The 20,636-nt window shown below is 41.6% G+C and overlaps 1 long non-coding RNA gene across 1 annotated transcript in view; it reads left to right on the forward strand.

The window, feature by feature from the left end:
* Positions 1–8,168, forward strand: part of LOC308188574 — a 31,744-nt gene extending 23,576 nt beyond the window's left edge. The window contains exons 3-5 of the long non-coding RNA XR_013945600.1: positions 240–882; positions 1,861–2,061; positions 5,581–8,168. This is a non-coding gene — a long non-coding RNA (uncharacterized lncRNA). The remainder of the gene's footprint in view (positions 1–239; positions 883–1,860; positions 2,062–5,580) is intronic.
* The last annotated feature ends 12,468 nt before the right edge of the window (positions 8,169–20,636 follow it).

Here is a 20,636-nt window from a genome sequence, read left to right on the forward strand (position 1 = left end):
CTATTCTTCCCATTCAGCTCTTCCTCCTTGATTGATTTGTTGCTGAGAGCAACAGAAGCTTGAAGTTAAGAAGATATTTCCCACTATTCAGATTTTTCTCACATGTCCAGTAGATGGTATCTGCATTTTCATCTGTGACAAATCTCTTGTTTTGCTATTTGCTATAGAGCTTCACTTTCAGGAATGTGTGCCTGAAAAGCTGTTCCTTTCTAGCTTTGTTTTTTTCCCTCCTTTTCCAGAGAGGGCAGTATGTGCTGGTGAGGCCATGACAGCTGATTAACTCCTGTTATCAGGATGCTTTCTTTATTCCCGGTAAGTCTCTTGCAGACGTGAGGTTCCAGCTTATCGCATCGCTTTGAAGGGAGTCACATTGTGCTCTTTTGACCTTTTGACCATTCTTCATTAGGAATTCATTGTTATGCTTCCCTCAAGAAATGTATATATCTCCCAAAGCATGTTTCAACACTGTAAAACGCTTAAATATATTTTTGCTCCTTCAGAAAATATTGCAAAACTGTGCTTTTGCAGTGTCTTCCACCTAAGGATGCCAGAGCCCTTCCAGACACGAATACACAGGGGAAAAGGAAATGTCGTACTCACAAGATGGGCAATGACAGAAATTTTTCAGGAACTGCCAAAGCTCACATAGCAGTACCATGGTGGTATACAGTACCTTCTTCATGATACTCTTTTTGATGTCTACTCTTTGCCTTAACCACAGCAGCTCACAGGAACACATTCCTCTCTCCTTTCTGAGAATTGATTTATCACCATAAAGATCGTTTATTATACAGCCTCATGCTGTAAATCTTTCCTGCTCTAATGGCTGATAGAAGTCTGGCACCGCAGTGAGTTCCTGCTCATTTACTCTCTGGATATCAGGTATGCCGCTGATGTGAGAATGAGCTTCCTGGGAAGTCTCTCTTAACATAGAAATGTGAGAATCAAAGAATTCGATTCTGCTGGGATTTTTCCCATTAATCAGGGTTCTGAACGGTTTCACAACCCTTTGTTTCCCGCATCTTAATTTTTACTGAACCAAGTATTGTAGGGAAGCATTTTTTAAAATCAAAAATCAGAAAACAAAGGACTAAGCAATTACTGTGAACTAGTGCCACAGCGAGACTGTTTGTTCAACACAGTAATGCAGAGTTGGTGTACTTTAAAAATGCGTGCAGCTTCAGTTTTATTAATTACAGTCTGTCTCAATGAAGGCAATAATCAGCACTGCATATATCTGTGAGAGAAGGAGGAGGGCTGGGAAGGCAAGGGATCCCACGTGTCCTTTGAAATGATTTCTATAGTCTCACGAATTTATTTAGGGCTTTGAAAGGGGAATTTCAATCACTACAGGAACTGCTTGCCAGTACAAGCAAGGCTCAATTCATAAGCTGTCGGGTGTTGTAGAATGCTTTACAGTCCTTACACTGAAGGTGCCCCTGTCGTGCAGAGTATTGCCAGCACAGAGAAGTAGCATGGTAATGTGAAGGATGACTCTTGGAGGCAATGTCTGAATGGCAGTCATAAATGTAACCATGCCTGTGCTAGCTGCGGGTAGGCCGTTTTGGGTAAGGCCCGTCCCATGCCCACCACAGTCTGAGAAGCTGAGTGCACACAAATAATACTTGATTACCTCAACTTGATAAAGATCCAACACATCTAATTACAGGATGTTGCCAACAGAGTAATGAGTTAATGTGAACATGCCACCCTGGGGTCAGTTTTCCCTTCTCTCTCCTTAAAACAAACAAACAAATAAAAAGCAATGAAAAAAAATCAGGGCACGATTCGAAATATTTATCTTGTGTTTAGAAACATCTTTAGGAATAACCCCTCTTACCTGCATTTCTCCCACAACAGATGCATTCACTGGGAACAAGAAAACCGGCAATGAGCTCAGAGGGTGCACGGGAGACAACCCAATTCCCACCGCAGCTGCAAAGGGACTTTGGGAAAATTCCTGCAAGACACATTACAATGGACTTCATCATTCAGAAGGAAGATGTACGTCTCCTGAACCACAAGCAGAGTTGCTGCTCTCCTGGAGTCCTGCATAACTTGGTAAGGGCTATGGTGGGAAGAGAGGATTGTCATTTTGCTGCTATAGTAGAGGCGGCCCCTCTGACACACCTTCCTTTCACAAGGGGAGGAAGGCATTTCCCTTCCTCTGAGAGATGTTTTACATGTGCTGGGTCTCCAAGAGCGAATCTTTTTTCCTGAACTCTTATCTCAAATAGCCTTCTATTCCCTGTTTCAGCTGAGCTTAGTGTGGTTTCCACTTTGCTCCAGCCTCAGCCCGGAAGTAGTGAACATCTTGATCACATTATGTTGCCCTGTAAAATAAGGGAACAGGAAAGGGTTGGGGGATGGCAGCCCTGGGTTTCAAAGTGGTTAGGAGGAAAATATGAAGGACACAGGCTCTCAAGTGGAAAACTGCAGTCTTGGTAAAGGTCCAAGTGCTTCTGGGGCAGTGGGGTTTGTGGCTAATTTTCTCAAAATTAAGTCTGCAAGAGAAACTGGTGAAACCCTTTGTGGAAATCCCAGATCTTCACACGAAGTCTGTTCTCTGTGACCTCTCTGCACACACCATTTGTTTCTGGATGTCAGTTTGAAAAATGAGAGTAGCTATATTTGGAAGTCTCTCTAGAGCTCTTTAATCAGGTATATACACCTTGTGGGTGGGATATAAGCAGTCTGAGACTCTTCTTCTCCTTCCTCTAATGCTCCCCTTCCCTTTTGTGTTGGGCATAGCTCTCTGGTATGCTTCCCAGCCTCAGACCCTGCTGTCAAATATTAGCCTCCAATTTTAGGTTGGAGGAAACCTGTAAAATTTCAGTTAGGGTAATCCCTTCCCATCAGAGCTTACCCCTTCAGGGTCATGTTGTAGTTGAAGCAAGTAACTGCAGTTTTCACTGAAGATGCTCTGAAAGAGCTGTGTTCCTTTAGACAGCACAGCAGGTAACAGAGAGGTATGGGAAGCAGGGATTCATCTACCTCCCTGCTCCTGACCGTTCACCAAGGCTTTGGTCCATTTCCGTTCAGGATTACTGGTCTGGTCTAATTACTTCATTTCAGGGAGCTCCAGTTAAAAACTCCCTTCTGAGTCCAGAAGCTGTGTATTAAGCCCCTTCAATTTTGACAGGTTCCTCAGGAACCCCTTTGCTATGGAATCAAGTTACTTAAGGTTGAGAAGGGGCTTCAGTTTCTCCACATGCACCATTGCTTTTAAAGGGTTTTATCAGCATCTCCAGCTTTCTTCCCCCTTTGATTTTCATGCACTAAGAAACCAACCTCCTGGGTCATTTGAGTTGAGTCTAATAACATAGAAGGCAACTGCATCATGGAGTATCTACTCTGTGATTGCTAAAAACCTTCTGATTCCCAGTCTAATTTATATTTACATAAAGTTTGTACTTTTTTTTTTTCTACTTTAATAATTCTTTATTTAAAAATAATTCCTTTGTGTTTGCCCTTCTGATCTACTTAGCCTATGAGACCTGGTAACTGTTTTCTGCACCTGCTACATTTTTAATTCATTTCTCCTAGTAATGATGGACCAGAAATCCGTACCATACTTCTGACAAAATCTCATTGTACTACCTTTTCTAATGGCAATAAAAGTGCCTCAGTCTCTTGGAACCAACTCATATAGGTGCATTCAAGACTGTATTAGTCTCTTTTACTGGTTGCCCTGGTTTTGGCTGAGATAAGGTTAATTTTCTTCAGACTGGCTGGTATGATGCTTTGTTTTGGATTTAGGAGAAAAAAGATGCTTACTTGGGTTTTGCCACAAGGACACACACTGCTTATGAGCAATGACATGATATGGGTAGTGCGGATGCATAGCACTGGTGTCCTGGATTAGGCTGAGATTTAATTTTCTTCCCAGTAGATGGTGTTATGCTGTGTTTTAGATTGAGGATTAGAATAATGCAGATAACACTGATAATTTAATTGTTGCAGAGCAATGCTTACACTAAGTCAAGGATGTAGACTCTTGTGTTGCCCTGACAATGAGGAGTCTGAGTATGCACAAGGATCTGGGAGGGGACACAGCCAGGACAGGAGACCCAGAGTGGCCAAAGCGTTATTCCATAACATATGGCATCGTGCTGAACAATAAAACTGGGGAAGTGGCCAGGAGGGCTGCTGCTGCTTGGGGACAGGCTGATCATCAGTCAGTAGGTGGTGAGCAATTACATTGTGCATCACTTGTTATGTATATTCTTTTTATTTTTATTATTATTATCATTATTATCCCTTTCTTTTCTGTCCTATTAAACCTTCTTTATCTCAACCCACAAGTTTTACCTTTTTGCAATTCTCTCCACCAATGGGGGAAAGAGAGCAAACAGCTGTGTGGTGCTTAGCTGCCTGCGGGGTTAAACCACAACAGGGATACCTCACATTACATGATAACAGAAGATGATGACAGCTGGGACTTGTCAGCAGCAGAAGTCAGAGTGCTTTGTATGTCTTACCTGAAATGCCCCATCCTGTACATGCACCCTGAGCAGGCATGCTGGGCAAGGCAGCACATCAAGCTACAGCTCGATGTTTAGGGCATTCAGCTCATTTTACATCATTCTCACTTCCTCTGACCCAACTATCAGATAGTCCCACCTGTCCCAACATCAAGATAACAGATTCAGCAGAAAGGGTTGGCACAGCCCCCCAAAATTGGGTGATCAAGGCACTCTCCTATGCATTGGTAGATACAGAATAAAATTCCTTCAGGCAGAGAGGAAAAACTCAAGACCCTTATTTCCCACCTTTGCGTAAGTTGTCTAACCCACTTGACCAAAGTTCTGTGGTCTTATTTGATGATGTCCTGAGAGTGAGAGGTGGGTTGCTGGTGAGTGAAAGGTTGTATGTGAATTTGTCTGATCCACTGGTCCTCACTACTGAGATAGACTTTTTTCCTGTCTGGTTTGAGCATCAAATAGGATTTAAAATTGAAATAAGTGTTAAGAAGCTCAGCAGTGCTTGGACAAAGACTCTTCGAGCACTTCAGCAGTGAAAACCTAGTTACTAAAAGAGCTCTGATATCTACAGGTTTGAGAAAGGCAGTGGTAAGGGTGCATGACTGTAAATACTTACAACTTGCCTGAAGTATAACAGAAGCACTGAAGAGTGGATTCACAGTCTAGTCAAATTGCTTTTGTGTGTGTTTGAAGTATGGCTTACCACATAATACCTTTCAGCAGACCTCTCTGACATGCTTCTGCCTGCTTCTTCCTGCTGGAGTCCAGTGGAGCTCCACTGCCTGCAGGAAGAACAGCAGTGTGATGTATCTACCCAGTTGTGAGCAACAGCTTTAGTGTTCTACATAATTGTCTGCATAATATATAAATATATATATTTTTAAGAAAGCAAAAGATGTTTACATATTTAAAGTTTTCTGAGCATATGAAATAGCAGCTTTCAGAAATCTAAAGCTCACTGACTTTTAGAGAACTGATGTTACTCACAAATTTAAAAAAAAATAATAAATGTGAATTATGTTCAAATTTTAAAAGTAGTGTGCTACTGGATACACCATGGATTACTAATTTCCCCTCAAGCTAATTTTTATTTCAGGAACCTTAGGGTGAGAGCACGAAAGAATGAACAGCCACAATGGAGATAATTTTCTGAAGAAAGCAGTGTGACTGTCATGAAGTTATGGACATTCATTTGCGGGAGCCTTATTACCTGATGTAAGCCATTGTTATCCTACTTCCTTCAAAAGTGCATTAGTAGCTTACTTCATTTTCACCATCAGCTTAGAAATGCTCGTTGTTCACCACCACTGCTGGAAATACACACACTTCTCAATGTCCAGAGTTTTTATGTACAAAGGTATGTATATAATGAAAATTAGAAGTTTAAAGAACAATTATCAAAAAGAGAAATTACAGATTTGGCTATTTTGAGTGTTCCATCCAAATGCTTGTTCAGCAATGTTTTTGCCCTTTCCCTCAAGTCTCCCTCCCCTTACACGTGTATGTTGTGTGTGCCCTGCCCAATAGCACTGAAAATTGCAAACTCTTGACAGTCTGAAGGCTGACAGAGGGGGCATCTGTTGTGTGTCGCAGCTTTTTTTTGATGCCTGGTGATAATGTTGATACAGATACTTTGATCTTTAAGCAGTTTGACTTCATGGAAGGGATTCTGACTGCGTGGATGTCTAAATAACTTCCCTCAGCTCATAAATCTAAATAATTCTCAAACTCTCCTACTGGTTTTATGATCTCCTAAATTATACAGTCTCAAGTATTTTTCAACTGTTCCACATTTCTAGCCAAGTCTTTGGAGATGGTGAAAACTGAGCCTTTAGTGTCCTGTTTCTATTGCAGGAAGGGCACAAGCAGCTTTTGTAGGTCTGGGCAGATGAAGATGGTTTCCACCCGCTTTGTTCTTGGGCAGATGTTTGTCAGGTTTAGAATCCAATCTTTTATGCTTTTATTAAAAACCTCCCCTCCACACAGGTAGAAGGAAAGGTAGGAAAATGAAGCCTACTTGAGCTCTTGTTGATATCCCAAGGTTGATTTGAATAAGGGACAGACTTTGTTGTTGTTGTTGTTGTTATCACTGGAATGCAATAAAAAAAATCATTTTGAATACTTTTTATGAAGGTTGAACTCTTTACATGCCTATGTGTGTGCAGGAATATGTGAGCAGTTCTGTTCTGGGAGTCAGACCCTGCTTGGTCTTCCTCAACATGGTCTTGACATTTAAAAACTGTTTTGAATAAAGGCTCCCTCACATCCTAGATCAGCACCTTGCAGACACAACTCTGGGCTGCCTTTCTCTGGTGAAATCTCAGGTTGAAAAGACATTTCTCCCAGACATCTCAGAAGAAATTCCACTTTACTAGTAATTTTCTGATCAAGCTGAGGAGGACCTTAACCTTCACCTCTCCTCCTCTTCTGAGCTCCCCTAAGTACTGAGTCCTTCTGGTCATTTTCAGATCAAATATGGGTTTTAGCTGATTTTTCTCTGTAGAGTGGTTCCAAGTAGGGCTATTTTATTCTATTGTATATCAGCAGGTTAAAATTGTGTAGGCATCTGTCAAAGCACAGTAGCTATCACCATTTTCCTCTTACCCAAATCCTGCGTGGCCAGCAATGGCACTTTGCAGCCAGAGGGAAACAAAGACCCATTGCTTTCAGCGTGCACTCCTGATCAGGATATATATTGATAGTTTGTGCTAGGAAGAAGGGTTTATGAGTGCCTCTGGCAACTGGTGGTGTGAGCTGTGCACATATAAATTCTAAGTTGGCAATATGAAACAAAAAATATTCCCTGGCTGTAGCCTGAGGTAACAGGGAGTGGGAAAAGCCAGGCTGCACTACTAATCCATAACCACAGAAATGACCTCCATTCCAAAGCAAACACTACATAAAATTTTAAAAGCTGGCCGGCCCAATATACGTAATAAAATGTCAGTAGTATAATTCAAACCAACCTTACAGATTGTGATATATTGTGTTTGGTCAGTTTATGTATTCTGTGTCTGCATTAGCTAAGAAGAAAGGTCATCAGGCATTCAGGAATTCAGCACTGTTTTGTTGATAATGTTTGCTAATTACCAGGTAACACTTACATAGTAACACAAATATACTAATTTTACAGAATCTAATTTCATTTAAAACAACACGAAAATATGAATTTCAATATAGTTATTGTGGATTTTACAGTGTAATAGCTGAGAGAAGAATCTGACTTTAGAGATTTGGCAGCAGTTGCATTTGAGAAGTGATAAACCTATTATATGCTCAGTAGATATCCCCCCATCTGTTGACAAAATAAAATTATAGAAAATGTTGGACTGAAATCAGATGCTTTTAATAACCAGGTTTTGTTTCCCTACCCAACAATAAAATAAATTCGGTATAGCAAATAAAATGTAAAATGCACAACAGTTTACACAAGACAATTTTTACAGTGTCATGGGAGATTTTAAAATTTTCTGTATGGAGTTTCTCCAGGTATTTCAGGCAGGTGTCTGTACTATTTGTAAGGCCCTCTTGCTGTAATGAATTTCATTTTGTGGGAACCTACTTAACTCACTCTGCTTAGTTAAATTATTTAACAAATTAATTCTGCTTTGTCTCTAACTGCTTGCTGCATCTGTGCTACATAGCTAAGGAACAGAAAATGGGATACTGTTGGAGGTATATGTTTCATCAGCCAATTGAGTTTAAAAGGCAGATACAGAAAATAGAAAAAAAAATATATCTTACTTTCCGACCTTGCATTATGCCATGATGTTGTAGAGTTTATTTTTATCGGTCAATATGTTTCCTGTCTTCAAAGCAAAGACCTATTGCTGTGGATGTAAAAGTGTGCCCCAGACTATTAATAAAAACATACTATTAAGTAAAAGTTTGGAAATGTCACCAATTGCACAATCTAAGGACATATCTCTGTGTCCAAGCACACTCCTCAAATGCTGCTGAACACCTGGGATTTTTTATGGCTGTTAGTAGTATCTGGAAGACATTTCCTCACCTGATCCCCTGATTTTGCGTCTTTTACTGGGGTGTGCCTAGCTTTTCTTTCATTAACTTCAAGCAGGGTTTTGGTGAATTTTGACACTTATTCCTCTAGCTACCAAATTGTAGTTTAGATTTCCTGTATGCTGCGTGAGGGATTCCTTGTTGCACGTAGGTGACATGAACTCATACTTAATTCAAATTAGGAGGCAATAAAATGCAAACCCATTTACTCATTTACAACATACCCACAGAAATCACAGTTGCAGGTGCTTGGAAAGAAACACTGGAGAAAGAAAATCATGCCCAAACGACTACTATCGAGTTCCAACCAGAAAAAAACCCTCTCCTTGTACTTGACTGACTTGCAGTAGATGTTTTTCTGACCTATTTCTTTGTACACAGCCTGCCCTCAGATTTCACTTTGCCAGGTGTGACCTGTTCTCAGCACAGCATGCCAGGTTTTATAGCTCATCACCTGCCTCAGATCCTTTGTATTCCTCCTCTCTTCCATCTCTCACCTCTCTCCACATTACCTACTTTATTCCAGGAATACCTATAACATGGTCCAAAGAGGGTGAGGTGAGGTAGGGTGGTGGTCAGACAGTGCAGCTAAACTTTAATTCATCCACAAAACTGATCTAGCTGAAAATGAAGCCAGTGGGGAGCATACAGGGGAGAGAAGGTATATCTCTGATCCTGATCTGCCTTCTGAGCCGTTTTCCAGGAAGATGGAAGAAGAAGCCATAGCAGCAGGGCAGAGAGGGAGGCTAGGGGACTAGACCAAGTGGCAAAGAGGGCTTGGATGGCCAGCACTGGTTTGAAATGACTTAACTACAGCCAGTTCTGTATAGGTGTGTGTTTTTTTAATCTGAGCCAGTCACCCCATGGTCTGTTAGTTACCAGTGGAGAGGAATAAGTAGGTATTACCACAGGAAGTTTTCTTTCATTAAGTATCTTAGATAACCTAAGACAAATATCTAAATAGTTCAAATAACTTGCTCTCCACAAATGCCATATATGTTTGTATGTTTATATGCTTCTACTGACAAAAAACAGGTATCCTGGAGTGACTGGTACATGTTTGGATATCTGATCTTAGACAGCTGAAGTGCTGGGTGAAATAAATCCTGGGTTTAGTGAGTACATTTCTGTGCTAGGCATTTCTGTCCACCCACTGGACTTGAAATCCATCTGCATGTTGGTAAATACCTAAATGACTCAAAAGTACATGCTCCTTATGGTGACTAGCCTCAGTGGGAATCAGTTTATTTGGGGACACACTAGATTAGGATTGGTAAACTTTGAGTCTCAGTCTTCAGGAAATGTTTTTACAGAATGTTGCCCTTCAAATGCTAATAAATCGAATGTTTTAATTCAGGGGTCACACCAAGCTTTTGTAAGAATTTCAGACTACAGCCTATCTCTGTTCTTCCATGGAAGAAAGAGAGAAAACTATGATAAATTAAGTGTCAAGTGTGATATACAAATAAATGTTGCCAAGAAGCGTGTTTCTCTGAATGTAACCAGACCTGTAAGCCAGTGTATCACTTTAACCCAGATTTAGTAGAGATGAAGTCAATTCAAAATGTATTCCTTTTGTATCTAAATACCTATCAGTCTTTATTTATTTATTTATTTTTGGACAAGACCTATGTTATTATTTTTGGTATGTTTGAAAAAATTCTATAGTTTCAAAAAATATTTTTTTCGATAAACTTGTGGACAAATGTGGTTTTCTATTGTAAATATCACTAAGCATAAGTGTCTTGTGCAATAAGTGTCTTGAGTTCCTTTAGCCTCTGCATTCTCCATTACACATTGATTTTTAGTGTACTGGATAGATAAGGAAAAGCGAACTTGTTAGCAAAATCTAGTAACACATCTAGTCTTTCCTTAATTCAGGCACAGACTTTCTGAGAAGCATTTAGCCTAACATTACCAAGTGTCACTCGCTACTTATCAGTTGGAACTGGCGTGAAGGTGGGCTCTCCAGCTCCGCTTCACGGTTACAGTGGCTGGTTTCTGAAGATAGAGAGTTCACTCAGGTGATTCACTCAGGGTGTTATGACAGCTGTATTCCTATTTTCTTCTTTGATTTCACAGCAGTCTCCCTAGATAAGGCTTTGAAAGACAGAGCTAATAGGGTGCTTGTCAGCAGCATAGCTTTCCTTGTTAAGAAGCTGGGGGCACTCGTGTTACTCAGACGATGATGGTGTTGCTCCCTATTTCTTTTATCCAGATATCCCTACTTCAGGGAACAACATGTTGAACAACAGTGTTTTTTATGATTTCTGCAGGGCAGCTGGGTTTCAATTCTTTGAAAAGAGAATGATATAGTGCTTTTAGCAAAGCATTGGAAAGCCGTGCCAGGGTGTGAGTTGTTCCTTCTGTGGGAAAATGGGGTGTATTTTACAAAGTTCAAAACTGATAGATAGTCCCAATACCTCTTTTTTTTTTTTTCCTCTTTTTTTTTTTTTTTCTCGTCTGTTATGAACTAGTGGAGTATTCTCAGGGTCACTGAGAAGAAAGTACTAGACATGACCAGCACAGTGCCTCCTGAGCCAGTCTTGCAAATGAGCAGTTTTTCTTCAGAATGCACGGGGATTATATGCATTTGCTTATTAATAACTGTTGACAATCTTGTGTTAATCTGGACACTCCCAGCACATATACAGATTTCCAGTTAGTACATAGTATTGCTTGCACTTAGGACACTCATTAAACTGGAAGATACCTTCAAGTTTGGAGTAACAAGTCTTAAAAATGTTGCTGCATATTTACTTGTGGGAGCATTTAGAAGAGTGCCTTTTATGACTTCCTTGTTTTCTCTCCAGTCATTTATTTTCTGGTCGAACCCTAAATATGTTCCTATTAGTTCCTTATTATATGACCTAGCTAGCCCATAAACCCATAAAAGCTGCTTTGTATTATTTATTGTCCTGCACGGCTGAAAGGCCAGATGACCTCCCCAGGCCTGCACTGGGAGGTTCATAGTGCTATAGTCCAACAAGGAAGCAGGCCACCTCCAAATGAAGAAGTAGGTGTACTCTAGGTGTTGTTCCATGCTTGCCCTGGCAGCCCCAGAATTGTGCAATGCACATAGAACCTGCTTTTTCATAGGAAATTTCTGAGTTATATGCTCAAAATTGCTGTGCTCTTCCTACCATGAGTGGGTACATGGATCCCTCAGGGTGGGGTTTGAAGCTCCCTTTCTTCTATTCTCTCATGATGTTGGCTTGAAACAGCCATGGGATTAAAAACCAGATGGAAATGAAGGAGCAGAGGCTGTCAATAAAATACTTTGATTTAGCTCAGGTGCTCAGGCTCCAAATCTTCATGCTGGTGCTGCACCTTGGAGGGGACCAGCTGGTGCCTCTCACGCCTCATCAACATAATCGCGTAATGAGCCTGGGCAGCGCCATCCGCCCAGCCCTGCCGCCGCATGGGGATTACGCCCCTATCACCGCCAGCCTAATCCACGGCCCAGGGCAGTGCAGGTGTCACGGAGCATTTGGCCCTGCAGCACTGCCCTTGCTGGCCCCTTGGAAGATGCTTCAGTCTGAGAGTGAGTCAGGAGGGAGGGCGGTCCTCATGTCAGCCCGGATGCTGAGCATGTTCGTGACACAAACGTGAAATCAGTCCTTCTCATATGTTCATGAATGTTTTCTGCTCTCCCAGACTGTATGATATAAAATTTCTGTCTCCCATCCTCCAGTATTTGGATACTCTTGATTTTAGTTTAATCAAACAAGCTTTTTCCTCTACACGTAATCCCTTCCTCAGATTTACAGACTGGGAGATGAATAGATTGAGAGCAGCCCCGAGGAGAAGGACTTCGGATACAGGTGGATGAAAAACTGGACACGAGCCAGCATTGTGAGCTAGAAGCCTGGAAAGCCAACAAATATGAAGAAAGCATATTGGTGTGAACACTACAAATAGTCACCTGTCTTTCAGTGAAAATCTCAAATTAAATAATAGAGACTACTTAATCACAGAATCACAGACCAGCTTGGGTTGGAAAGGACCTTCAAGATCATCTAGTTCCAAACCTGACCTCTGAACAGACCCACCTTTCTCAGCCTTTATTCATAGGAGAGGTGCTACAGCCCTCTGATCAACTTCGTAGACCTCTCTGGAGTCGTTCTAACAGCTCCACATCCTTCTTGTGGTGGGGGCCCCAGACCTGGATGCAGCACTCCAGGTGGGGCCTCACAAGGGCAGAGCAGAGGGGCACAATCCCCTCCCTCCACCTGCTGGCCACTCCTCTGTTGATACAGCCCAGGATATGGTTAGCCTTCTGGGCTGCAAGCACACACTGCTGGCTCATGTCAGATTTTTCTCCACCAGAACCCCCATGTCCTTCTCTGTGGGGCTGCTCTCAGTGAGTTCTTCTCCCAGTGTGTACTCATGTCTTGGATTGCCCCAGCCCAGATGCAGCACCTTGTACTTGGACTTGTTGAACTTCATTAGGTTCATGTGGGCCCATTTCTCCAGATTGTCCCAGTCTCTTTGGATGGCATCCCTTCCTTCTGTTGTATCAACTGCACCACTCAGCTTGGTGTCATCTGCAAACTCGCTGAGGGTGCACTCGACCCCATTGTTTATGTCTTTAATAAAAATATTATAAACAGTACTGGTTCCAAGACAGACCCTTGAGGGACATTGCTCATCACCAGCCTCCACCTGGACATAGAGCCATTGACCACAACTCTCTGGATGCAGCCTTTGAGCCAATTCCTTGTCCACTGAATGGTTCACCCTTCAATCCCATGTGTCTCCAATTTGGAGATCAGGGGACTCTATCAAAGGCCATGTCATAATTTCTATGTGCTTGAGGTTAAAAGTTCTGCTAACATAAGATGCCCCAATACAACGTTTTCTGTAACTTACCTCCAAGACTTTAGAAGGTCTGGATGAGATGTCTTTTGTATTATTGTTTTTTTTTGTGTTTTTTTTTGGGGGGGGGGGCAGGGTGGGAGGAGGGGAAAATGGGACAGGGAACTGATGAAAATGCAAAAAGCTTTGCCAATATATTAAAAGGAAAAATGAACTGAATTATGATAGGCTTGTCATCCTTAAACAATCCCTTCAAAAATAATAGAACATAATAAACAAGGAATTTACAAATGAATTAAAATACTGAGCTTGTTTTCTATTCACAATAATTTGTGAAAATAGGCAGACTTGACATGCTTTTGATGAGATTACAAATGTGCTGAAAGGAATAACAACTTTTTTTTTTTTTTTTGTGAAAGGCCTACCTATGAAAAATACTGCATAATATTTTGATCAAGAAATTACATCATATTCATGTCATAGTATCTAAAAATGGATACGTTTCCAGCATCCAAAATGTAACTATTTCTACTGGAATCTTGATGAAACTTTTTCCATTAGAAATCACCTTTCAAAGGCTAAAAGCAATGGAGGATATAGCAGGAGAACACTCTGCTTACCTGGCATTTGCTCAAGGCAGAATCCCAATTTACATCTGTCAAAAATGGATTTGTTTCTGATTCCATAATTTTCTCATTGATTTGGGATTTCAGAGGTGTTCTTCTGAAAAAGCCTTTCAGCAGGTCTTCTTTACAGTTATGGTAATGTTTGCTTATATTTTCCCTGTTCTGTCAGTCTCTTATTCTTTGAAACATGCATAGTTTGTATTTGACGGCGAATTTTATGGAAAATAGAGAAAGATTTTTAGCAAAGGGCTGTGGAAAAAAAGCATTATTAAGGAGAAGGAAGAATTCTGCTGAAAAAATACTTAAAAGAATGACAACAAACTTTGACGTTTGTAATGAAAAATAGTCTTCAAGAAGGACTAGAGGCTATATACACTTATATGTAGATCCACAAGAAATGCCTTGAAATGGACATTTCTAGAAATTGCAGTCCACTATATGAGCTTCTAAAGGCCAGATACAGAGAGATATTAAACTGTGAAAACTGGGTTCGAGTGTAATTGAAGTAGCAGCAATATAAATAAAAGTGTTCTACTCTTCAAACTCTTATTTGTTAATGTCTATGTCTGTTAATCTAGAAAGGTTCCTATGCACATCCCTAGCCTATTCAAGGATGGTTAGTGGAAACCCCATATTCTTTCTATGTTTTCATCTTATGAAAAATGAACTTGGGCTTGGATTTCCAGTTTCTACCTACAACCAGGTCCTGCCATATCCACAGACTTAAATATCCACTGTTCCCTTTTTCTTCCTTGGTACCATCTAACATTATGATGTAATGGTTTCTTTCTTTATTTGTCTGTTTTTGTTTGTTTGTTTTCTGGAAAGTTCCCTAAGTAGCAAAAAGACTGATCTAAAATTAAGCTGACCTGCACACACGTATGAAGGCACTCACGTGCTGTGAACGCACCTGGAAGGTGCAGAGGCTTCTTCCTTCCGTAAGGTACACACACATGGTGACAAAGGGAATCACAGAAATCCTGAAAACAGGGAGGGATTTGGGAGAGGGATTGAGCACTAGATTGAAAAAGTCTCTGCAGGCAGATCATCTCGAGGAATGAAGGCAAGCAAACTTTTTTTTTTTTTCTTTCAAGTTTTTGTCCTTATGTGCATTTGAAACCTGTCCTTTCACCGTTCCTTCAATTAATGGATTGCACTTTGCAGAAAAACATAACCCTTGGTCTCTGTAGTGGTGTATGTGTTGCCTCATCACATCCATCATGGACTGACATGGAAATCAGAAGGTATTCCTGACTAGGGTATTGGCCAGGTCATCCATCAAAGGAGAAAGATCAGCACCCCTTGTGATGCTAATCCCAGCCTGCATGGAATGACGTGTATGTGAGTACACTATCTGTAGCCAGCTCCTGCATAGGATCCGTGTTCAGCGTGTTCAGCCTTACACTCAGAACCACATGCATACCCCTTCTGCGTGGCCTAGCACTGCTAGGCAGGGCCTCACAAAGGGCTTTTTTGCCCTTTGTAAGTCTCTCAATGGTAAGAAGTTATCTTGTGGGAGATAAGCTTGCTAGCCAGACACCTACTATAGCACTTATGAATGCCAGGTGGGAAGGATTCAGCTGGGATTTAAAACTCCAGACATAAAATAATGGATTGATGTTTATTACTCTTGATAGTATGCCTAGAGATATGTCCCTATGACCTAATCAACAACTTGTATTCTTACAATCTTCTTTCCTAAAAGAGGTAGCAATAGGCCAAAAATCTTTCAAAACAAGACGAAAAAAAAAAAAAACCACACCCAAAAAACAGTAAAACCAAAAAAACACCAAAGCCAAGCCAAATCAAACCAACAACAAAAAAAACAACACCCTCCATCCCCACCCCCCAAAACAAACAAACAAACAAACAAAAACCTTTGGAGCTATTAGATTGCCAAAATATGAAGGAACCACCACTTATTAATGTGTTCATGGTTGGATGTGTGTTGTCAGTCCTTTCACGGTAGAGATGTGAGCAAGTCATGGAAGTTAACATCTTTCAAGTTAAGAGATATGAAAAAATCTTTGTATCGAATCAAAAGGGTTATGGGTGTTCACAGCACCAAGCCCCAATATCCAAACAAGTTTGCTTTCATCCTGAATACATCTGCTTTACTTTCTGATCCATTTCCTCCTGAGTATAGCTGGGATCATATCTGCTTACCGTCTGACAAACTCCTATGTTTTGACAGGGATTCCTACAGAGAAATAAAAAAGGGAAATCAGTTTGTATCAGAGGTTCAATGGTCATGGCAAGTGCTGGTAAAAACTCACTTGTCTTAGGGGCTGACTGCCACAGAGGTAGGAATTATGACGAGGATTCTCTAAAGAATCACAAAGGTGATGAAATGTAGAGCAGCAGCAAAGCTGTCTTCCATACTTTCAAGACCTCTGCCTAGATGCTAGAACACGAGGTGCCAGTTCAACCATAGATAAATGCAGATGCTTCTGAAGTAAGTGTGGTGTCTGAAGTTAAGTAGGAACAAACAATATTTTTGAGGGAAATTCAAATATTGATGAAGAAGGTATGACTAGATAAAGGTTTGTGCCAAACCTGTTAGGAGTCCAACCTGGTGTACACAGTGGTCTGCATCCTAAGAAGTTACTGATCCCCAAATCCCATCTGTCACAATGTGTAGTATGGCTGATAGGCTGATGAGCATGGAGCCCGAGGGACAAATTCTAGCAACAACTGTGCTAACAACTTGAGCAATGAGAGTTGTAGGTTTGGGCACTGCATGGTACTCATCTGCAGGGTGTAACTGACATGCTTTTAACCTATAACTCTCTAAACAACACCCTGCAGTGTGCATGGGGTAGGATGGGTTAAGGGCTGCTCCCAGGGAGTCTGGTGGCATGGCTAAAGCCTGTGTCATGCCACTTGCCTTCAGGTCGGAGAAGGGCCCTGACCTGTGTTATTTGCTAGGAGAATAATGCTCCCACGTGACCTATGGTTCTGCTCAAAAAGGCAGTTGAAAGGTAGGAACCGTAGTGAATCCCTTTTTATTTCAGGTTTTACTACCTGCAACTCACACTGGGACAGCAAGGAACTTGGGAAATAGATTTGTATGGGCCTCCTGGAGCCTCACACATGCACTTTTTGCTGAGTCTGCTTCAATTCTCCCTGGCAGTTAGGGACAGTGAGGGAATGTGGTAGGTATCAGTGAGGTTCTTCCATGGTTGCAGGAGGCAGAAAACCCAACCTACAGACAAGACATCTTCATGGCAAGTTCCATCAAGGGGGACAGAAGGGTCAGTGGAGGAAAAGAAGCAGGAGAGGGCATTGCAAGAGAGAATCTGGGGACAATCTGTTCAGGCGTCTTTGAGAGAAACAACCCTGGTATTTTGTGACTGAAGAGGAAAGCTATCCCTCCCTCTCTGACTTTCCTCCAAACCCCTGGTCCCTGCCCAGAGTCCTGCTGTCTTCCTCCTGAAACAGTATCTTTTTGCTGAAACAAACAGTTTCTTTTTGTATTAGTGCTATTAATTGAAACGATGTGCATGCAGGGACACTGGCTACCAGGCACTATTTTATTTCCTGTTTGATAGCTCTGCACAAAGTAATGTATCTGAACAGCCATGGGCACTGGATTTATACGCATAGCTGTACAGCTGGATTGAAAGGCCACTTCCAATTGTTCCACTGCCTTTTCCAGCAATTGCTAGTTCTGCTATACAGTGAGGGAGACTATGTGCATCATTCTTAATGGCTTAAATTTGCACAAATATGACACTAGGATTAGGTTTGCCAAAGGGCTTGTTCATTGCAGCATCCTGCCAAGACTGAATCTATTCAAAACATAAACAGACATGAAACTTTAAAGTCAAATCCACTGGTGCTGCTAGCTTTTAGCTGTTTGTCGTCTTCTGGCACTGGAGAAGATTTTCTTTCCTGACTGTCTAGTTTTGTATGTAAGAGCTTATTCTCTGCTCCGTGTTAGGAACCATAGGCTGAAGATATCTTGGTACTATGGCACTCTTAAGACACACAGAGCCCTTATGCCAGGCTTTTAATGAACAACAACAACAAAAAATACTCCAGGCTCTGAATTTTATGCATAGGTACCCATGTTAGTTATCTAAGTCCTTATTTGTGCTAGTGGGGTGGAACAGAGAGAGGACGTACTTCTGGCTAACGATGAAGAGCCACTGTGCTGGTTAGGCCTGATGTCACCACAGAGGGATCCAGAAACTGAGTCAGCTGTTTGGCAGATTTTCATCTAAGTAAATCCCTCTGTAAACTAATTATATGACCACAGCTTATAAAGTTTACAAGAAAGATCTTGAAACTTAACTGTGGTTGTTGAAAAACTAATCATGGGAGTTAGAAAGTCTATAAACTGTACTGTACTGCATAGATGTAATAAATTTCCAATCCTTTTTTCCTTATTTAAGTAAAAGATTCTCTTTTAATGTGTTGATTTTTAGTGTTTGTAAGTAACAGAAGAAAAAAAAAAAAAGCCTAAATAAAACCAGTCCACAATTAAACCACTGCAAAATATGAGCAAAAACTCCAGCTAGACATCTCCAAATAAAATATTTATAGGTACTAGATGTCTTGTATCAGGAGGTGGTTCTCTTGCTGTTATCAGAAGTCAGCCCCTCGCTCCCTGTGTCTGCTCCAAATGCTTTTATCCCTGGCAGCACGAGGCTTGCTTCAAACATCCTGCTTGCTTGTCAGCAGGGTTGATACACTATATTATAACAAGCATTCACCACATCAGTTGTTCCCAGGCAGTGTTTTTAGCTTTACAAGCACAGCCTGTGAGATTCTCTATCAACATAATCATTATTTATCTGAAGCTCTTCCAGTAAATTGAGCCTAACTAGTCTTTCCTTGGGGTAAAATGAAGCAGCCTTTCTTTTATCATTGCTCATGTAGAGAAAGCAGTACCCTCCTCAACAGTGGTAAAATCTGGACAAGGAAAAAGCCTTACAGCTGCTGTATCATGCTCCTGGTACAACATTAGCTTATAGTCCCATTCTTAGCCTATGACAGACTGGCAGAAGCACAGCCAATAATTGTATGTTATTTACAGTGCAGATATATTTTAGTTGCACAATTGTATGTTTAATGGCGTCCGCATTAGCTGAGAGATTGGCCTCATTTTGCCATTTTCGTCAGAGCTGCTTCATGTTCCACAGGCAGCTCTCAGAGACTCTCTGGAATCAGTAACTCTCATTTCTATACAGGAAAAAGATGTCAGTCTAGCTTTACTATGTGAAAGAGATGGGACAGTTGATACTTCGGAAAAGTCTTGTGACATAAACTGGAGATCTGCACATAATAGGGACCTTGAGCCTACATTAAGGAGCCTTGAGTCCTGGTTTTAGCTGGGATAGAGTTAATTTTCTTCACAGGGGCTGGTATGTGCCGTGGTTTGGATTTAGGGTGAGAATAATGCTGATAACACACCAATGTTTTTAGTTATTGCAGAGCAGTGTTCACACAGAGTTAAGGACTGATTTGCTTCTTGCGCTGCCCTGCAGAGGGACCTGGACAGGGTGGGTTGATGGGCAGAGGCCAACGGGATGGGGTTCAACATGGCTAAGAGCCGGGTCCTGCACTTTGGCCACAACAACACCATGAAATGCTACAGGCTTGGGGGAGAGTGGCTCGAAAGTTGTGCAGAGTAAAAGGATCTGGGGGTGTTGGTCGATGCTCACCTGAACATGAGCCGGCAGTATGCCCAGGTGGCCAAGAAGGCCAACGTCATCCTGGCTTGGATCAGGAATAGTGCAGCCAGCAGGAGCAGGGAGGTGATCGTCCCTCTGTACTCAGCATTGGTGAGGCCGCTTCTCGAGTACTGTGTTCAGTTCTGGGCCCCTCACTACAGGAAGGACATTGAGGCCCTGGAGCATGTCCAGAGAAGGACTACGAAGCTGGTGAAGGGCCTGGGACACAAGTCCTGTAAGAAGTAGCTGAGGGCACTGAGGTTGTTTAGTCTGGAGAAGAGGCTCAGGGGAGACCTTTTTGCTCTCTACAGCTACCTGAAAGGAGGTTGTGGGGAGCTGGGGGTCAGCCCCTTCTCACAGGTAACTATCAATAGCACTAGAGGGAATGGCCTCAAGTTGCTCTAGGGGAGGTTTAGGTTGGAAATGAGGAGACATTTCTTCTCAGAAAGAGCAGTCAGGCACTGGGACGAGTTGCCCAGGGAGGTGGTGGAGTCACCGTCCCTAGGGGTGTTCAAGGAAAGGTTGGACCTGGTGCTAAGGGACGTGGTTTAGTGGGGTGATAGTAGTAGTAGGGTTATGGTTGGACTGGATGATCTCACAGGTCTCTTCCAACCTTAATGATTCTACGATTCTATGATCTGACATTATGTAGCTATCTATCTACGGTTACTTACTATAACTTTGTAGGGACCTCAGCATTTTCAGAAGGTGATTTATCCCACCTGTTTTGTTCTGCTGTGCAGGGAGTGTAGATACCTTACTTTCAATGCCTAAAACAAGAAGAAATTAATTCTGTCTTATCAGATATTGAGAGATACCCAAAATGGCTATCAACAGATCTTTGCTTTCTGTGAGGTTTATTATACAAGTTTATTGCCTGTTCACAAGGATTCTTCTGCTGATCAAAGTATCTTCAGTAGTTTCTCTTCATGTACTGGCAATCAAACGAGTTGCAAAACACACTCTGTAACCTCTCTTTTATTTCTTGACACCCCAGGAAATACAACCAC

This window comes from Anser brachyrhynchus, assembly GCF_964034855.1.
Source record: "Anser brachyrhynchus genome assembly, chromosome: 1".
Classification (NCBI taxonomy): domain Eukaryota; kingdom Metazoa; phylum Chordata; class Aves; order Anseriformes; family Anatidae; genus Anser; species Anser brachyrhynchus.